Below are 20,872 nucleotides of genomic sequence, written 5' to 3'. Positions count from 1 at the left end.
CCAAAAGAAACCCAATACATTAATGGTTCTACCCATCTTCTTCCAATCCCTTCCACCCAAGGCATCCAGTAAGCCATATAAATGGAATCATGTAACACGTGATCCTTTGGGACCAGCTGTGCCCAGTCCCAATGTGTTCAAGATCCAAATGTTTTGTAGCAAGTATCAGCTATTCATATATTTTTATGGCTGATACTATTCCATTGTATGACTGGACCCCATTTTGTCTACCCACTGATCAATTGATGGATATCTGGGTCATTTTTATCTTTTATTTTGGCTACACGATTGATGCTGCTGTGAACTTAGTGTACAAGTTTTACTGTGGGCTTCCTGATCATTACAGCAGCTCTTTAAGATTTCAAAAACCTGATTCCGAGATGGTAGGGCAGAATTCTGGATAGGCTGTTGGCTCCTGAGCCCAGCATTCTGCAATCCACGTGGGCAGAGCTGAAACAGTCGCTACGCCAGGACCTGCCAAGGGCGTGCAAAGGAGCTGCCATCGTCGATGACTGACTTTGCGCGGTGAAACCTGGACCCTCTCCTCAACGCCTCCCTTCTCTTCGCCTTTTCCTCTTTCCCACTCGGTGGTCGGGACAGACGTTACTCGTTGACAGTCTGTGGGAGTGGAACGCGGCGAATCTGACGCTTGCGGGAGCTGTGGGCGGAGGAGGTGCGGAGTACCTCTAGTTCCGTCCCGCGTCCTGCAGCCGGGGACATTCGGGCCTGCACGTGGGCGAGCAGGGCTACTGCCCTGCGGTTGGCCACGCGTGCTGCCGATCGGGTGACAGACCGCTGGCAGGTGGCGGCCGTGGCCCTCGGGTGCGCACGCGCAGGACGTGGGACCCCGCCCCTTGGCGTTCTGACCCAAGCCCCGCCTCCGAAGGTGGTCCTCCAGAGCCAGCGAATCAGAGAGGCCCACACGGAGCGCGGCCGGGCCCCCGGCAGCCAATCGCGGCGCGCGTGAGAGGCCGCTGCCTCCCGGCGCGCGCTGGGGCGACGACCTCGGGAGTCGCTGCTGAGGCGGCCGCGGTGCGGGTCGCGGCAGCGCGTCTCCCGGGGCCGGCCCGGGCTGGCGGCGGCGGCGGCGGCGCTCGGCGGCGCTCGGCGGCGAGGGCGGGCTCCCGGGCCAACGCGATGGCGCCCACCTAAGGCGGTGGGGGAAGTGTCTGGGCTCAGCATGCCGGCGCGGCGGCGCGGCGGCTCCTCGCTGGTCGCAGGTAAGGGGGCTGCTGCTGCCGCCCGCCGCCCGGCGCGCCCCGGCCTGCCCCGGCCTGCCCCGACCTGCGGTGCCCTGCGCTGCCCTGTGCTGCCCTGCGCTGCCCTCCCTGCCTGTCCTTTTCCCCTCCTTCTCTTCCCCTGCCCTCCCTAAGTGCCGCGGCGTCCCAGCCCCGCATCCCTTCGGGGCTTCTCGCTTCCGCGCCGGGCAGGGAGCCGCGTTTGCACGCCCCTCGCTGGGCTTCGTTGCAGCCGCCCTGCTCGCGTCCGTCCCGGCCTTCCTGCCGCGCCCCCTAGCATTTCAGTCGTCCCACCCCCACCCTAGCCTTCCCGCAAAGCTCCTTCTGCCTTTCGGTCATCCTAGCACCTAGCTTCCTTTGCATTAGAGTCAGCCTCTTCCCTAGACTTCCCGCCTGCTCCCTGTGCTCCCCGAGCGTTTCACACGTCCCATCCTAGCCTTCCTGCCTGCCCCTGCGTTTCAGCCGTCCTCACCCAGGGCCCCATCCCTAGCCTTCATGTGTGCCTTCTGTCCCCTTCGTGTTTCAGTGGCTCCCATTCCATGCCTAGCCTTTTCATCTTACACCTTTGCATTTCAGTCTCCCCGCGACCTAGTGTGTGTGGGGGGGTGCATTTCAGTTGCCGGTCCCCAACAAGGTGCCCCTGGGTCTTGCCTTTTGGCTCCCAGATGTCTTCATTTTCCAATTTATCATCCACGTTTCTAACTTCTTCCTTCCTTTCCACTTAAATCTTGGGTCACTTTCCTACTCTTCTCAGCATGCCAGATCCATAGACTCAGCAGGCAGTTCGTCATTAAATTACCTGCACCTAGAATATGTAAGGTGCCCAGCTCTGGGCCTGCCACACAGTAAGTTTGGCACACGATGAATGTTCACACCATCAGCCTCTGCCTCTTTCTAGGCCTTTTTGTGCTTTCCGGATGGTGCCAGAAATCCAGTAACCAGAGGGATTTTTGACTCTTCTACCATAAGAGAGGTATGGGAGATGGAAGGATGAATGAAGGGATTTCACTGTCAACTACATAATGCATTTATTCAAAACAAACTCAGTTCTGCTATCTTTGTGGCTTATATTGTTTTATGTTAATTGCCTTTGTAAAAAATTCTTAGATTGCTGTTCAAGGAGCTTTGTGATATAATCACATCCTCCCCCTTCATCTAAACAGTTTAGCAAACCTTTGTTTTAGGGAAGAAAGAGCCCCTACCTCCTGGCTGAAGCAGTATTTTTCTGTAATCCTGTTGACTTGTTTATTTATTAGTTGGCAAATTCAGGGAGCTGCAGTGAATTTTCACCCTTTAAAAGCCAGAGGAGGAATGGTAGTAAAATGAATCAGACATCAGTACTCTGTGTGCATGTATAATTACATGACCTATGTAACTAGATGAACAATAAGATGAATGGGAAGTTATACTCAATTTATGTATGAAGTGTCAAAATGCATTCTACTGTCATGTATAATAATTGAAACAAATTTTAAAAAAGCCAGATGAACTCAGGCTTGGAATCAGCTGCTGAAGGGATCAGATAGGCTTAAGAGTGAAAGTTGTCACAAGTTCTGTAAGGGTTAAGAGGAACCTTCCACGTGTCTCTCTCCTACTTTCGCAATACTGTCTGTCCGAGAATAACAGTTTTTCAAAAGAGCAAAATAAATTTGACTTTAAAATTATCAAAGCATTGTTTTGGGCCTTGTGCTGTTCTCACCACATTTGCTGTGATGGTGTCAAGCCTGAATCAACTTTTCCTGCTTCGAGGCTCCAGGGTAGACTGGAGAAAATCATGTAACAGTGCTCTAGGTGCCCTTCTAAACTTCCCAGTCCAACTTCACTTGCACTGGAGATCCTTGGAATCACCTCTTGGGTCACTCTGATGTACTAAAGCCTGCATTGCTACTCTTCTCTCACTCTTGCTTTCTTACTGCTTGTTTGACCTTCTGCTTCATGGAAGAGATAGTGGGCATTGGTCTGGCCTCTCAAGGATCTGTCGGTACCTGTACTCATCTCATTTCTGTTCTTTTTTCTTCAAGGCTGACATCTTTGGTCTTTGCCCATGTAGTCCTTTTTCTCAGCATGTATACATGCTCAGGTTTCCACCTTCCAAAACAAAACAAACCTTCCCTTGCTGCTTCCCTCTTTTTGTCTTCTTCCTTTCTTCTTCCTCCTCCTCCTCTTCTTCTTCCTCCTTCCCCTCTCCTCATCTTCCTCCTCCTTGTCCTTCCTACAACTCCTCCTTCTTCTTCCTCCTCCTCCTTCTCTTTCCTCCTCCTCCTCTTCCTTCTCCTCCTCCTCCTTCTCCTCCTCTTTCCTCCTCCTCCTTTTCCTTCTCTTCCTCCTCCTTTTCCTTCTCCTCCTCCTCCTTCTCTTTCCTCCTCCTCCTCTTCCTTCTCCTCTTCCTTCCTCCTCCTCCTTCTCCTCCCCCTCCCCTCCTTCTCTTCCTCCTCCTCCTCCTCTTCTTCTTCCTCCCCCTCCCCTCCTTCTCTTCCTTCTCCTCCCCCTCCCCTCCTTCTCTTCCTCCTCCTCCTCCTCCTCTTCTTCCTCCCCCTCCCCTCCTTCTCTTCCTCCTCCTCCTCTTCTTCCTCATCCTCCTCTTCTTCCTCCTCCTCTTCTTCCTCTTCCTCCTCCTCCTCTTCCTTCCTCCTCCTCCTTCCTCCTCCTCCTCCTTCTCCTTCCTCCTCCTCCTTCTCCTCCTCTTCCTTCCTTCCTCCTCCTCCTCTTCCTTTTCCTTCCTCCTCCTCCCTCTCTTCCTCCCTCCTCCTCTTTCTCCTCCCTCCTCTTCCTTCCTCTTCCTACCTCCTCTTCCTTCCTCCTCCTCCTTCCTCCTCCTCCTCCTCCTCCTCCCTCTCTTCCTCCCTCCTCCTCTTTCTCCTCCCTCCTCCTCCTTCCTCTTCCTACCTCCTCTTCCTTCCTCCTCCTCCTTCCTCCTCCTCCTCCTTCCTCCTTCCTCCTCCTCCTCCTTCTCCTCCTTCCTCCTCCTCCTCTTCCTCTTCCTTCCTCCTCCTCCCTCTCTTCCTCCCTCCTCCTCTTTCTCCTCCCTCCTCCTCCTTCCTCTTCCTACCTCCTCTTCCTTCCTCCTTCCTCCTCCTCCTTCCTCCTCCCTCCTCCTCCTCCTTCCTCCTCCTCCTTCCTCCTTCCCCTCCTCCTTCTCCTCCTCTTCCTTCTCCTCCTCTTCCTTCCTCCTTCTCCTCTTCCTCTTTCTTCCTCCTCCTCCCTCTCTTCCTCCCTCCTCCTCTTTCTCCTCCCTCCTCCTCCTTCCTCTTCCTACCTCCTCTTTCTTCCTCTCCTCCTTCCTCTTCCTTCCTCCTCCTCCTCCTTCTCCTCCTTCCTCCTCCTCCTTCTCCTCCTCTTCCTTCCTCCTCCTCTTCCTCTTCCTTCCTCCTCCTCCCTCTCTTCCTCCCTCCTCCTCTTTCTCCTCCCTCCTCCTCCTTCCTCTTCCTACCTCCTCTTCCTTCCTCCTCCTCCTCCTTCCTCCTCCTCCTTCCTCCTCCTCCTCCTCCTCCTCCCTCCTCCTTCTCCTCCTCTTCCTTCCTCCTTCTCCTCTTCCTCTTTCTTTCTCCTCCTCCCTCTCTTCCTCCCTCCTCCTCTTTCTCCTCCCTCCTCCTCCTTCCTCCTCCTTCCTCCTCCTCTTCATCCTCCTCCTCCTCCTCCACCTCTTCCTTCCTCCTCCTCCTCCTCTCTCTTTTTTTTTTGATACTGGGGATTGAACTCAGGGGCACTCAACCAGTGAGCCCCAACCCCAGCCCTATTTTGTATTTTATTTAGAGACAGGGTCTCACTGAGTTGCTCAGTGCCTCAATTTTGCTGAGGCTGGCTTTGAACTTGTGATCCTCCTACCTCATGGCTAGTGTTTCATTTTTGCCCATTTCTGTTTTCTCTGCCTTCCTTGTGAGATCACACATTTGTGGCTTTAAATTGCACTTGTGTTTAAGATTTTAAAAGATATTTGTGCAGTCCCCATTTTCCTTGAAGTTCAGGGCCCAGTTTTCATCCCTCTACTGGATCCCCATACATGGATGATTGGTTCTTCAAACATGGTCATCTTTTCCTTCCTTAACTCTACCCATGGGCCTCTTAAGCACACACCGGAAGCTTTCCTCCTGTTTAAGGCCTTCACCTTGGAATCTCATGGCCATCCTCCATACTCCGAAGTTATGTCTGCCCTACTTCCTCTTGCTGCTACCTTACATTGTTTTCTCATTGGCAGAGATTAGTTCAGGTCTTGGTTATATGCTTCCTGAGCAGTTAGCTGCTGGGTCCTGAACTCTGGTTCATCTTTCACACTACTCTTAGGACTTGTTCCATTTTTAAAGAGTGATCTGATCGTGCTGCTCGTTTTTATTTTATTTTATTTTTAGTTGTAGATGGACACAATACCTTTATTCATTCATTTATTTATTTTAAAAATTATTTATTTTTTAGTTGGACACAGTATCTTTATTCTATTTATTTATTTATTTATATGTGGTGTTGAGGATCAAACCCAGGGCCTTGCACGTGCTAGGCAAGTGCTCTACCACTGAGCCACAACTCCAGCCCTATTTATTTATTTTTATGTGGTGCTGAGGAACTCAGTGTCTCACAAGTGCTTGACAAGTGCTCTGCCACTGAACCACAACCCAGCCCCTCATTTCTTTCTTTCTTTTTTTTTTTTTTGATGGTACTGGGGATTGGACCCAGGGATACTTAACCACTGAGCCACATCTCCAGCCTTATTGTATTTTATTTAGAGTCAGGGTCTCACTGAGTTGCTTAGTGCCTTGCCTTTGCTGAGGCTGGTTTTGAATTGGCGATCCTCCTGCCTCAGCCTCCTGAGCTTCTGGGATTAATTATAGGCATGTGCCACTGCGCCTTGCAAATATACCATACACTTCTTAACCATCATCTTCAGTGCTCCCACCCATCTCTTCTGTCCTTAGGAAATCACTAATCTATTTTATGTCTCTTTAGATTTATATTATAGAATAGAAATAACTAAGGCTGGGGATATAGCTCAGTTGGTAGAGTGCTTGCCTTGTGTGCTTAAGGCCCTGGGTTCAATCCCCAGCAACACACACACACACACACACACACACACACACGAGGAAAAAAAAAAAAGAAAAAGAACTATTCTGGATATGTCATTAATGGAATCATACACTGTGTTGTCTTTTGTTACTGGCTTCTTTTACTCAGCATAATGTCTACAGCTTTTTTCCCTAGTGTAGCATATATCAGTATTTCATTTCTTTCTCCCTAAATCAAGAAGTATATTTAGGCACTATGATTGATGAGACAGTGGTGAAAAGGAAAAGTTACCTGCTTATATGTAAGAGAAAAGCATTGCAGGTAAGCCCTGTCTATTTTTGACACTTTTTCTCCTTGGTGCTGAAAATCAGACCCAGGACCTCCCTAATGCTAGTCACATCTCTACCACTGAGCCAAACCTTCATCCTCCCTCTCAGAGAAAAAAATAGAACAGTTGATAAGTGATTGGTTAAATAGTTTGGATAGATGACTGGGGAGACTTGTTTTGAGAGGTGACACGTGGTTGAAGATCAGAAAGACACCAAAGAGCAAGCCATACAGTGATGGATCAGCTAGAAGAGTTTTTCAAGCAGAAAGAATAGTGCAAAGAGTCAGGAACAAGCCTCATGTTTACAAGGGAAGAACATCAGAACATCAATGCTGGAAAAGAATAGGAAAAGAACCAGAAGAGCAGAAGTATTTATCAGCGAATAACAGAACAGTTTGTGGATAGGCTGCATTTTATTTATCTGTTAATCAGTTGCTGGGTATTTGGTTTTTTCCCACTCTGCTGTGAGAGCGCTGCTGTGAATGCACATGCCCAAGTCTTTCTGTATGCTTTCTGCAGTAGCCTCATTGTTGAGTCATGGGATGGCTCTAGAACCCAAAGGTTTACACGGGGAGGGACTGCAGGTCAGCGTGACTGGACTATTTCACATTTCCACTAACAGTGTATGAGGGTCCATTTTCTCTACTCCTCACCAAAGCTTATTACTATCTGGCATTTTGATTCCAGCCATCCTTGTGGGTGTGAAGCTGAATCTTATTGTGGTTTTGATTTGAATATCCCAGATGGCTAATGTTTGAGCAAATTTTCATGTGTTTTTTGGCCATTTGTTTATTTTCTCTGGAGAACTGTTCCCATATTAAGATTTTGTTGTCTTTATATTGTAATATATTCATATACAATTATAATACATACATATATAAGTCTATGCAATCTCTGTACTTTTTAAAATTTTCTTTGTAGTTATAGATGGGCACAATACCTTTATTTATTTATTTTTATGTGGGGCTAAGAATTGTACCCAGAGCCACACATTTGCCAGGCAAATGCTCTCCCAATGAGTCACAACTGCAGCCCCTCTGATCATACTTCTTCATTCCAAACTGAGTGCCTTTTAATTTATTTTTCATGCCTTTTTGCCCTGGCTAGAACCTCCTATGCAATGTTGAATAGCAGAGTTGTGAATGGATATTTTCTCTTGTTCAGGGAGGTCATTAAGTGTGAAATTACTATGTACTTTTTTTTTTTTTTTCCAAGGATTGAACCCAGAGGCACTTAACTACTGAGCCACATCCCCTGCCCCCCTTTTTATTTTTCAGACATGTCTCCCTAAGGCTTAGGGCCTTGCTAAGTTGCTGAGGCTAGCTTTGAACTTGGGGTCCTCCTGCCTCAGCCTTCCAAGCTGTTGGGATTACAGACGTGAACCACTACACCTAGCTTGTGCACTTTCTTAAATGTCCATTTTACTAGGCTGATGAGGTTTTCTTCTGTTTCTAGTTTACTCCATGTTTATTATGAAAGGGTGTGTTGAATTTTGTCAAGTGCCTTTTCTTTGCCTATAGGTAGGATCATGTGTTTTCTGTCAGTGTGTATTTTGTTGGTTTTCTTACGTTGGACCAACCTTGCATTTTTAGGATAAAACACCCTCATGATATGTAATCTTTATATATGTTGTTAGGTCAGTTTGCTGATATTTAATTTAGGATTTTTCACTTATTTTTTATAAATATTGGTCTGGGGGGCGCTGGGGTCATGGCTCAGAAGTAGAGCGCTCACCTAGCACATGTAAGGCCCTGGGTTTAATCCTCAGCACCGCATGGAAATAAATAAAGGTACACTACAACTAAAAAATAAATATTAAAAAAAAATACTGGTCTGTAGTTTATTTTGGTACAGGGGATTGAACTCATTCTGTGCCTTCACACAAGATTTATCCTAGAGAATGTTTCACTACATTTTCAAGTAATGCACAGGCTGCACTTGTTGCCTGGAGGGTTTTATAGATGCTAGGTCTAGTTTCTTTGTAGCTGTTCATCTCTTCCATTTCTCAGTAATATTTTGTCTAGTTATTGAAGTGGAATATTGAAGTCTCTGACTATTAATGCTGAATTCTCTATTTCTCATTTCAATTCTGTCAGTTTTCACAGTGCATTTTAGGGCTCTAATGTTAGTTGCATGTGTATTTATGATTATTTTGTGGTTTTGTCAGTTATTAGATTCACCTCTTCTAAGATGTACCTTTTTTGTCTCTAGTGACAATTTTCTTTTCAAGTGTATCATATCCAGTGTGTTATAGATAGTCCAGGGTGTCTTGGTTGCGGTTTGTATGACATACCTTTGGCTCTCCGTGGCTTTCAGCCTGTATGGTTTGGTCTTTGAGTCTAAAGTGTGTCTTGTAGAAAGCATACATTTGGATCATGTTTTTCATTTTTCATTTTTGGTCCATTCTCAATCACTGCCTGTTAAAAGTTTTTAATCCATTTACATTTAATGTAATTACTAGTATATTAGGATTTGCATCTACTGTTTTACTATTTGTTTTATTATAGATGTTTGTTAGGTCTAGTTGTATGTTCTTTTTTGCTTTTCTTTTTCCATTACTATTGTTTGTATTAATTTCCTGTATATGTTTTAGTTATCATTTCTTTTACTTGCAGTCATGTATTACTTAGAGACAAAGAACTTTTTTTTTTTGGTACTGGGGATTTAACCCAGGGTTGTTTAATCATTGAGCCATGTCCCCAACCCTTTTAAAAAATGTATTATTTTGAGACAGGGTCTTGCTAAGTTCTTAGGGCCTCACTAACTTGCTGAGGCTAGTCTTAAATTTGCAATCCTCCTACCTCAGCCTCCTGTGTCACTGGGGTTACAGGCATGTGCCGTCATGCTCCGTGACAAAGATATAGTCTGAGAAATGCTTCATTAGGTGATTTTGTCCTTGTGCACATATCACAATGTATTTACACAGACCAGGACATAATAGGACAGTCACTCAGTGTAGCCTGGTGTTGTGGTCAAGAGACATGGCAGGCATGGCATGCAGGAGGCTGTGCTGGTGTAACAGTGAACACTGTTCTGAGGCACCTTAAAATTTTAAGTTCGAGGACAAATCAAAGTGCAGTAAATACATGTGCAGTTAACGTAGTTGTTATTGAATTTTGTGTACTGTACATAATTATATATGCCATACTTTCACATGACTGGCAATACGGTAGGTCTCTTTACAGATGCCTCACGTCACACACATGGGCAGTGCTTTGAACCATATGCTGTGATGACTGTGGTGTCACTAGTGATGGGATCTTTCAGCTGCATTATAGTCTCATGGGGCCACTGTCGTCCTTGTGGCCTGCTGTTGACCAGAGTGGTTTTATGTGGCCCTTGACTGTAGTTTTCAATTTTACTGGTGATTAGAACTGGTAATCTAAAACAATATAGTTTGGAGTAATACCAACTTAATTTCAATAGTGTACAAAAAGTTGGCTTTAATAGAGCCCTGCTCATTTCTTCCTCTTTGAAATTATACCTTCTACATTATAAACTCGTCAACAATTCTGTAACTATTGCTTTATACAGATTTCTTTTAATTCATCTCAGAAGAATTATAAACAAAAATATACTTTACTATCTTTGGTTTTTTTCTGTGTAGTTACCTTGGTGCTGCTTATTTCTTAATGTGGATTTGAATTACTGTTTAGTGCTTTTTCATTTTAGCCCTGAAGACACCTTTTGTTATTTCTCATAGGCAGCTCTCCTTGTGACAAATCTCAATTTTTGTTTATTGGAATGTCTGATCCCTTTATTTTCAAAGGACAGTCTCATTGGACATATGGTTCTTGGTTGAGGGTCCTGTCTTCACTGGGAACATACCATGACACTACCTTCTGACCACTCTGATTGTGGATGAGCAGTCAGCTATGTATCTTATTAGGAATTTTGTATGCACGAGTTTCATTTCCCTTGCTCCTCACAGTTTTAATATTGTGTGTCTAAGTGTAGATCACTTTGTCTTTCCTACTTAATATGTGGAGATGAGTGCTTATGTTGCATTTGGGATGTTTTCAGCCATTACTTCCACAACTCTTGTTGTTTCCTTCTCCTCTTCTGAAACTTCCTTTCTGCATGCATTGGCATGTGTGGTGTATTAGTTTTTCTTCATTCTTTTTCTTTCTCTTCTTCAGTGTGGATAATTGGTCTTTGTTTCCTGCCTCTTCCTCCTCCTAGCCTAAGTCTGTCGTTAAGACCCTTTAGTGAATTTTTCTTTTCTAGTTCTTTCAGTTTTGTTTAAAAAAATAATTTCTGTTTCTTTAGTGAAAAATCACCCATGTAATTTCCTTTAATTCATTGTATGTGGTCTCATTTAGTTCTTTGAATATATTTACAATAAAGTCTTTGTCCAGTAAATGCAGGGTTTGGGCTCCTCAGGGATAGATTCTATGTATTGCCTTCCTCTCCCCACTCCCCTGTATTTTCCTATCACTTTATGGGTCTAATCATTTTTTTGTTGTTGAAAAGCAAGTGTTTTAAATAGTATAAAATATGGGTACTTTGGAAATTAAACACTCACCCTCTCAGAATTTGTTTTTGCTCTTTGTTTTGTGACTTTCTGGGACAAATTCTGTAAAATCTGTGTTTTTTTCCTGTGTAACTATTGAAGTCTCTGCTTTATTAGCCCAGTGGCCCACTGAAGTAGGACAGATTCCCTTATGTATCTGGAGACAGCAGGTCATGCGACCTTTGCTGAGTGTGCATGTGTGGTGTGGCTCCCTTACTGTACTGGCTCAGCCTTCATTTCTTGCTGGTTCAGAACGTGGATGTCAGCCAGTGGCAAGACAGAGCCTTCCCAAGTCTTTCCTGGGGATGCGTATGCCTTCTAGATTCTCAGGAATATGTTGGGGTTTTCTCCACTGTCCGAACATCTTCTTCCCCAAATTCTCCTGTTAATTTAAAAATAAATTTAAAAAATTTTTAATTTACATCGTTTGCTCCATTTGTTACTGCTGCTGCCTGAGCTGTGAAGCTGAACAGTTATCTCTGGTTGTTTTTAACAAATGCCCTCGGAATAGGACTGTTGCCATCTAGGGAGCTCTGAGCCCGTCAGATGGTCAAAGCCTGGAGTGCAGTCTTCTGGAGAGCGGCTGGGTAGGTTAGATAGTGACAGGTCTTGGGAATGCTTTTTGTGGAGTGCTCTTGAGCTGTTCTGCCACCTTGCATGGCCACTGGGCTGTGGTGTTCCTAAGGTGTTTGCAAGGCTGCTGGAAAGTTTTCAAGGCTTCTTCAGAGCTGAGGAGAGGAGTCTAAGGCAAATTAAAATGCCACAAACTCGCTCTGCTCACTAAGAGTCAGCCGCTTTTCTTGTATAAACATTCCTTGGATTCCTGTAAGCCTTCAATTTTCAGAGTTCTGACAAAGTTGGTCTTGACCGTTTTTGCCAGTCTTCTTGTTGCTCTATGGAGGAGTGACTTGTGGAAGTCCTTCCTTTGCCATCCTGGAAGTGCCTTCCGCTTTACTTACCTCTGTGTGGCTGAGGGGCTTCACACACAGCATTTTAGCCTGTTTATCGAAGGGTCACAGCTCTGAGGTCTGTGATTCTGCTTGTTTCTCTTTTGTTCTTTTACTTCCTACATCCAAAGTAAGCTATTACTTATTAGTTTTAGTTAATCTTTCCTCAGTGTGTGCCGTTCTTTTCCACTTTGAGAGTTCTTGTTACACTGTTTTGTTTTTTTTTTTAATTATCCCTTTATTTTATTTATTTATTCGAGGTGCTGAGGATTGAACCCAGTGCTTCATACTTGCGAGGTGAGCGCTCTGCCCTGAGCCCCAGCCCCAACCCCAACCCCAGCCCCTGTTACACTGTTTTCTTTGCTCAAAACACTGCCCCTGTGGTGGAACTACTGCTCACTCTCGTAGACTCATTCTGATCTGTGGCCGTGCCCCTTCCTGGAGACCCCCCTGTGTCTTTGTGCATCCCTTGTTGTTTGACCTTGTTATTCCATCATGGCATGTGTGCATAGCGTGTTTTCTCTCCCTGCTGGTTTTTTGAAGTCAGATGATGAATCATACTTGTCTACATGCTAGGTAAGTGCTCAACTGAAATGTGGAGTAAGGCTACATAGGAGAACATTCCACATTCAGTTACTGTTGCCAGGGATTTCACTCAGTTCATTATTGAACCAAAGGAAGTTTCCACCTTAGAAAAGTTAAATGACAATATATGATTATATGCTAAATCCTCAGTAATGTGCAAGAAGATAAAATAGTAAGGCAATTAGATTTTTCCCATAGAAATTACTATAGAGTGGTTTCTTTTTTTTTTTCTTTTAGTTGTACACGGACATGTGTCTTTATTTTTTTATTTTTTAATGTGGTGCAGAGAATTGAACCCAGTACCTCACACGTGCTAGGCAAGTGACCTACCACTGAGCCCCAGCCCCCTATAATAGTGGTTTCTGATGAAAGACTTCCTGTCCAGTTTTTTATAGAAAAGGTCATAGAAGTTAAGCTATGAGTAATTTTGGGTCAGAGGTTTAATCTCCCACAACAGAGTGGGAACCTCTTTACCTAGGAGTGAGTGGGCTCCAGTGAAACCACATTGATAAAAACACAAAGTATAGAGCCACTTGTCTTCCGCTTAGACCTTTATCTCTTTTTCTTTTTTGGTACCAGGGATTGAACTCGGGGGCACATGGCCACCAAGCCACATCCCCAGCCCTATTTCGATTTATTTATTTATTTATTTTTAATATTTTCTTTTTAGTTGTAGTTAGACACAATACATTTATTTATTTACTTATTTGGTGCTGGGGATGGAGTCCAGCGCCTCGCATGTGCTAGGCAAGTGCTCTACCACTGAGCCACAACCCCAGCCCCCCAGCCCTATTTTGTAAATACAAAAATTTAGAGATAGGGTCTCAGTGAGTTGCTTAGAGCCTCACTTTACTGAGGCTGACTATGAACTCACGGTCCTCCTGCCTCAGCCTCTGGGATTACAGGAGAAGGCCACCATGCCCAACTAGTCTCTCTCTTTTTTTAAACTTATTTATTTTTTCAATTTTTACTTTTTAGTGGTGCTAAGGATCGAACCCAGGGCCTTGTGCTTGTGAGGCAAGCACTACCAACTGAGCTACATCCCCAGACTAGACCTTTATCTCTTAAGACCAGATCTCGCCCTCATTCTTGGTCTTATCTACCTGAAGTGGTCAGAGACTTGCAGAAAGTATGCAGATATGCATGCTGCTTATTTATGGGAGTAAATCATTCTAATTAGGTGGTTATTATAGAGAAAATATTGTTCAAAAGCTGACATTTTTAATCCATATGCTAATAGTAGGTAGTCTCAAGTTTACCTCATTTGTACCCTAAGTGTTAACACACCTGGCTTTACGTTCACCCCAAGCCTGATCTGGGGATCATCACTGTGTAGAGTCAGACATGGGCTCCTGCAGGGCCAATAATTTCCTGAGAATCAAACCAGTAAGCAAGTTGTTTATCCTCTTTGAGTTGTTTATGGCCTTTTTCTCATAGGTAAAGTTACTCTAGGACAGAAGGTCTCTTTTACTTTTTTTTTTTTTAAGAATTTTGTTTATTTATTTATTTATTTTAGTTTTCGGCGGGCACAACATCTTTGTTTGTATGTGGTGCTGAGAATCGAACCCAGGCCGCACACATGCCAGGCGAGTGCGCTACCACTTGAGCCACATCCCCAGCAGGGCTCTTTTACTTATGTTTCTTACAGCAAGCCTAAGTGATTGCAAAAAAAATAAGATTCTGACTCATTTATCATTGGACATCTGAATTGGTAGAGGCAGATGAAATTGACTGATAGAGTGCATTACAAGAATCATTTAAAGGTTCCCACTTTTAATCCAGAGGTCACAATTTACTGGAAAAAACAGGTAAATTAACCATAAAATGTAAGAAGTAGAATGAAGCTGGGCATGGTAGTGCACACCTGTAATCCCAGTGACTTGGGAGACTGAGGAAGGAGGATCTCAAGTTTAAGGCAACATAGTGAAACCTTGTCTCGAAATAAAAAAGGGGTTGGGGATGTAGCTGAGTGTAAAGCACTCCTGGGTTCAATCCCTAGTTACTCCCCCCCCCAAAAAAAAAAACAAAGAAAAACTATAAATGAAGAGGATTGAAGAGGGATGAGTGGAGTGAAGGGAGGGGAGTGGAGCGAGGGCTGCCGACTGGATGGATCGGGTTGTGTTCCATGCTTTTGTGATTATATATCCTGGTGTTGTACATTCCTGAAAAGGAAAAAAGACTCCTGTGTCATATGGCAGGGAGAGGTGTTAGCAGGGCTTCCCAGAAGTGGTGGCATAGATGGCAGAGGTGCAGTGAGTGTGGAGGTGCAGGCAGGTCAGGGAAGCTTCAGGTTGGTGAGGGAGCATCAGGTGAGAGTGGGAGGAAGAGGCTGGATCCTGAAGGGTCTTACAGGTTAGAGTGAGGATTTTTTGTTGTTTTTTCTGGGAGAAGTAGGAAGCTATTGAAGGCTTTTAAGCAGGGAGATGGCCAAATTTATTTGCATTTTTGAAAGATCATAAATGAACTCGGATCACTTCTGAAACAGGGAAGTCAGATTCAGTTAGGGAGAGCAGTTGGGAGTCACTCTTTGAGAAGCAGGAAGGTAAGGATTAATGCCATGCTGGTAGGGAAAGCAGGGAGGACTGAGGAGGCAGGGGGAGTGTAGCACTACTAGTTGACTGTGCAGAGGGTTCAGGCTCTTAGCTTGGGAATTCAAGAGGAAGTTGTTCATTGACAGTGGAGGAAAGAGAAGAGCAGGTGAGACTTTGTAGGAAGGGATCTGCATTGTAGGGTTGGTTGAGGTTGACTTACCATAGAACTTACAGGTAGAGTTGTTCCTTTGCCTCTGGTCAGGTCTGAGATTTGGGATAAGCAGTCTTGATTGCTGATGGATTTGAGGGTGGTCAGACAAGAGGGAGTTTGGCTGTAGATAAAGCAGGGTACAGTGGGTGTGTGGTGAGGGAATGTGGTACCATAAATAATCTTTTGTCACTGTTTTGTGGTATTTGCTTTTGAAGCATTGTGACTTTGTATACATAATTGCATGTTTTTCTGGATTTTGTATTTTTTTTCACTGATTACTGTTAGCATCTCCACAGTTAAAATATTTTTGTAAAAACCTTATTATCTTTTGGACTTTTTTTCAAATACTTAGAGAAACTATTTCTCCCTGCTATGAATTTTATGATTATTTTGTTGATTCAAAACAAATTCTGTTGGGATAATGATTGGAATTGCAAAATGGTTTCATTGCTTCCAGATTACTTTGCTTCTGCTTACTTTTGTAGTTCCTTGTTTCATTTTCAGTATTTATTTGTTGAGCATTTGCTTTGTTTCAGATGACTGTGTACGTATTTCAGGGAAGTTTAGGAAAAGGTTTCGCTGGTTATTCATCTGTAATTTCCTTGCTTTTTATTTTATCCAGAATGCAGATATCCACTGCATAGGTGAGGAAAGGGTTTTAATTGGTGCTTTAAAGGGTCTTGTAGTCTGTGGAGTAAACTAGTAAGGTGGGTGAATGTGCCACGAAGATATTGTTACCAAGTGACTGTAGGCTACAGAAGAGGGAGCAACTGACAGGGGCGAAAGGGAAGGCGGGGCAGGGGGCAGGAAGAGGGAGCGGGACTGGAGCCCTGGGGAGACATGTGTGGAGGGGAGAAGGGGTATGGCACAGGAGCAGCATAGACGGGCCAGGCGCCTGGTATGGGTGCAGTGGTCCTGAAGAGGGCAGGTGTGCAAGTGCTGGGTGACCAGAAGGAGGAGAAGGAGCCATAGCTCCATCCTTTACAGGTCCTTCTCATGTGACCCACATCATTGTCATGCAGTGAAAAGTGACTTGCAGGTTTTCCTTTTCCTTTTGTAACCTCCCCTAGTCTGTCTTCTTCCTCTTATGATTTATGTTCTAATTACTTATAAAAGAGTTTGATTATCATCTCACCTATTTCATGGGTGCAAGAACTATTTTTGTCATCTTTTTGTCACTGTGACAGATACCTGAGAAAAACAACTTTTTAAAGGAGGAAAGAATTATTTTGGTTCATGAGATTTTAGTCCATGGTCATTTGGCTTCAGAGCAGAATCATCACGGTGAAAGGGTGACAGAGGAACGCTGTTTAGTTCGGGCATCTGGGGAGCAGAGGGTCAGCGAGGGGCCGGCAACAAGAAATACCCTTCCAGTGCACACTCCCAGTGACCTGCTTCTTCCAGCCGTGTCCCACCTCAAGCAGTTTCCACCCCTGCCCCTGTAGTTCCTCAGCTGTCAGTGGATTAATCCACTGATGGGGTCCAAGCTCTCATGATCAGTCACTTTCCGAAGGCCCCACCTCTGAACATGCTGCCCTGAGACCAAGCCTTCACACAGGAGACCTGGAGGACAGTCCAGATCCAGCTGTAGCAAGGATGCTGCTCAGCACTTTATGTAGTGTGCCTGTGACTAAGAAAAACCTGCATCCAGCCCAGAACTCAGGTCTTACTCTAGTAGGTTTCTTTTAAGTTAATTCAATGCCATCTTTTTTCCCTTTTCTAGTTGCTTTTGATTCTCAAAGAAAGTTGATAGAGAAGTGGCATAAACTTGAGTTACTGAAGGAGATTATAATTTGAGTAGTTAGCGTTCTTTGTATTCTTTGTCATGGGCAGTTTAAAACAAGTGATAAATGTGAGCTTGGAGAATCTACAAGAGGAACAGAGTGGCCAACCATGATCTTATTTACAGGCTTAGGAAGGTTAGAACTTAGTAACTTAAACATCTTGTTTTGTTGTATTTTAACTATTTATTATGAAAAAATTCAAATGTTTCCACAAACAGATGGTACTGTTGAGAGCTTCAGCTTTTGTCATCTAGCTTCCAAGTTGACTCGGCAGTCTCGTCTCACAGAACCTCCCCCTCACTCCTGCCCTCTGATCATGTTGAAGCAATCCAGATATTATTTCATTTAACTTGAACTTCTAAAACTCTTATATTGAGTTCATCCTGTGCCCTATTTGTTTCCTAGACATTAGGTCCCCCTAGAAGTAGTATTCCACCAGGTCTTCCTTGCCCTGTGAAGTTTATTGACGGGTTCTTTTCCTCTAGGAAGATGGTCCAGATGACTTTCAGAGAATGTCAGTGTGTAGATCGTGTTCGTGCTCCAGCTCCAGCCCCAGCCCCAGCCCCTAGAGTGCTGGGGAAAAGTGCCCCGTGTTCGTGCTGTGATCCTGAGCAGACTATGGAGAGACCTTGCAATATGGGTTCATTTGTCTCAGGTTTGGTGTCTACTGAATGGCATAGTTGTCACTCCAAATTAACCTGTGGGTATTCACGGGCAGGCTCAGTTGTGATGCAGTTACTTTTACTTTTATTTAGAAGCTAGAAGTAGATGGTCAAACCAGCAACAGACTGGACTTTAGACAAAGCCAAAGCTGATGCCATATTGATTGGCATCATGAATAGGCACAAGAAGCTCACGATTGCTGTGGGAAGCAGCTAATCATCAACCAGGAAAGAATGGCTGTGGGCCACTGCATTTTGTAATTTGTCTTTTTTGGGGACATTTCCCCAGCATCTTTTTGTACCTGGAATAGGCAGCCAGTAGGGTGAAGTAAGTGTGCTCATGAGTCCACGTGTCTGGGCCAAGATGTATAGGGGGTATTGGGTCTTGCTGACCACTGACCTCTGTATCCCTGTATTTGTTTACCAATGCTAGTGTTCTCTCTCTCTCTTTCTCTCTCTCTCTCTCTCTCTCTCTCTCTCTCTCTCTCTCTCTCTCTCCCCCCCCCCTCTCCTCCTCCCTCTCCCTCTCTCCCTCCCTCCCTCCCTCCCTCTCCCTCATTACTGGGGATTGATCCCAAGGGTGAGCTATTCCCAGCCCTTTTTATTTTTTACTTTTTATTTTAGGATAGGATCTTGCAAAGTTGCTCCTGGCCTCAAATTTATGATCCTCCTTTCTCAGCTTCCTCAATAGCTGCAATTACAAGTTTGTACCACCACACCTGGCCCAATGGTATTTTACAAATGCAATCTACTTTATAAAAATTATAAAGATTAGGGGGCTGGGGTTGTAGCTTAGTGGTAGAGTGCTCGCCTAACATGCTGGGGCACTGAGTTTGATCCTCAGTACCACATAAAGCAAAATGTAGACATTGTGTCCACCTATAACTAAAAAGTAAATATTATTTTTTTAAAAATTACAAAGATTGGGATCTGGAGGTGTAATTCAGTGGTGGAGTTCTTGCTTAGTATTTGTGAGACCTTGGGTTCAATCTCCAGTACTGCAGTGAATGAATGAATAGAAAAAGGAAAATATTTGTAATGATCTAAGTAAAGAAATATAATGTCAGCACTCTCCTCTAAAGCATTGTTTTTGGGTGTCTATTTCATGTGGCCTCCTGGGAAAGAGCAGTCCTATTAATAGTGATTTCTCAGATTGTTTATTATGATTTCAAATCCTTTTTCTTTTCCCTAAAAATAGAAATGAAACCAAACATTCTGTTGTTCTTCTCTAGCTCAGCCTCAGCTCTGTGAATATTCCAGGAGGGAAACGATTGGTACTGCTTGTCTGGAAATACAGTGAGAGACACTTACATGCACACAGTGGTTGAATGAGTAAAGGTTTGACTTTCTTCTTGAATCAAACAAAGGGCTTCTTAAATCATGGACGTGGTGGTGCATGGCTATAATCCCAGTGACTCAAGAGGTTATTGTAGGCCAGCCTCAGCAACTTAGACTCTGTCTCAAAATAAAAATTAAAAGGGGGTTGGACGTGGCTCTGTGCATGCCTAGCGTTTGTGAGAACCTGAGTTCAATCCTTAGTACTGCTCAAAGGAAAAGGAAAAAAAGCTGCTTTACAAGAGTCTGAGAAGAGCCAGTAGGACAGTGTGAGCAGCTCTGCAGTGTCACCTGGAGGGAGAAGCTTTGCAGCCCCGTTGGCACTGCTGCCTCTAGGAGCTCAGTGTGCATACTGCTGGTGTCTGCTCATCCTGCCTGGTGGAGGTAGACCAAGTTTCTGTGTTTCAGGCACCTAGACCCGTCATGGCCTGCGTCCCATCTGTAGGACAGAGTCATCTACGTGGCATGTTTATTGCTCAAGTTAGGTTTTTATGCATTGATTGGAGTAAGTAAAATACATGAAATAAAATAAAAAGTGACCTTTGACAAACAGGTAAGGTTTAGAAAAGAGGTGAGGGAAAACTTGTTGGGTCTCAGCTTGTACATCTGTAAATGAGAGCACTGACCCTGGATGACGTGAGGCCTCTTTTAGCACTGGTGCCACATACTTCTGTGATTCTCCAAGTCCAAGAATCATCCAAAGCAAGACAATCAGGCTCCATGAACTTAGTGTAAATAACGGGAATGTTTTGGGGAAAGCAGAGTCCTCTTCTGTTCCTTTTCGGTATCCCTTACAAAGCCTTTTGAAAGGGATATAGAACACACCCCCTAATATTATAGGGGAGACAGTATTTGTTTAATTAATGCCACAGAAATAAAGACTTGATTGTGTCACTTGACAACTCCACGTGGGCTGGAAACATGACAGGATTTTCTTTTCCCTATATTATTCCTTAGAAACAATGGAATTGTCCTCATCTGAACCCTATGAAAACTTCCAAGGTTAGGAGTGCATCCTCAGTTACTTCACTGTGAACAAGAAACTGCCAGCTTGGGTGATGACCTATCAACCTGATCTCAGTCAGTCCTGCTTTGTAGATGCCTATAGATAGGTAGATAGGGATTTCTTATTCCCTTCCTTCCTCCCTCCCTCCCTCCCATCCTTCCTTTCTTTCCCATACTGAGTACTGGGTCATATCCCAGGCCCTAGGGATTTCTTGACAGGTGGAGAAACAACACAGATTTAGTGTTGCATGTCTTTAAATAAATAATCCTTTTAAAGACTATTTTCAAGAAAGAGCCCCCCACCCCAGGCTTTGATGACTGACATAATCCTTATGTTTTAAAGGGATCCCTCTGGCTTGGAGTTGAGAATAGGCTGTAAGGGATAGGAGTAGAGTGGAGGATACCTGTTGGTGGTCCTGGTGGAAAACACCAAATTCTGATGTATTTTGAAGGCAAAACCAATAGCATTTTTTTGAGGGGGGGGTGTCAGATTTGGATGAGGAAGATGACTCAAATATGTATTGAGTGCTTTAAAATCTCTATATTCCCATCCTCCTTGACCCAGCAGTTCCTTTTCTAAAATTTTAAGAAAATAATTGTGTATGAAAGTTCTTTGTATATACAAGAATATTTATCAAAGTATAATTTAGAGTAATGCATTCTTTTTTTCAGTTTTGATGTTTTAAAGAAAATGTCCATTGATTTTTAATCCATAATCCCTCCAGTGCCTTTAGGACT

The 20,872-nt window shown here is 44.2% G+C and overlaps 1 protein-coding gene across 4 annotated transcripts in view; it reads left to right on the top strand.

Annotated features, from left to right (window-relative positions):
• Positions 1-1,044: 1,044 nt before the first annotated feature.
• Positions 1,045-20,872, top strand: part of Tpst1 (tyrosylprotein sulfotransferase 1) — a 96,623-nt gene continuing 76,795 nt past the window's right edge. For 2 of the 4 annotated variants that reach the window (XR_013426916.1, XR_013426915.1), the window contains exon 1: positions 1,045-1,220. The gene's annotated coding sequence lies outside the window, so the exon portion shown is untranslated. Of the gene's footprint in view, positions 1,221-2,136; positions 2,212-20,872 lie in introns of all 4 variants that reach the window. The other 2 variants (XM_078023974.1, XM_078023972.1) reach the window with 2 other exon arrangements.

This window comes from Ictidomys tridecemlineatus, chromosome 10, assembly GCF_052094955.1.
Source record: "Ictidomys tridecemlineatus isolate mIctTri1 chromosome 10, mIctTri1.hap1, whole genome shotgun sequence".
NCBI lineage: Eukaryota > Metazoa > Chordata > Mammalia > Rodentia > Sciuridae > Ictidomys > Ictidomys tridecemlineatus.
Note: the sequence above shows the minus strand (reverse complement) of the source record. Positions and strands in the feature narration are given on the sequence as shown.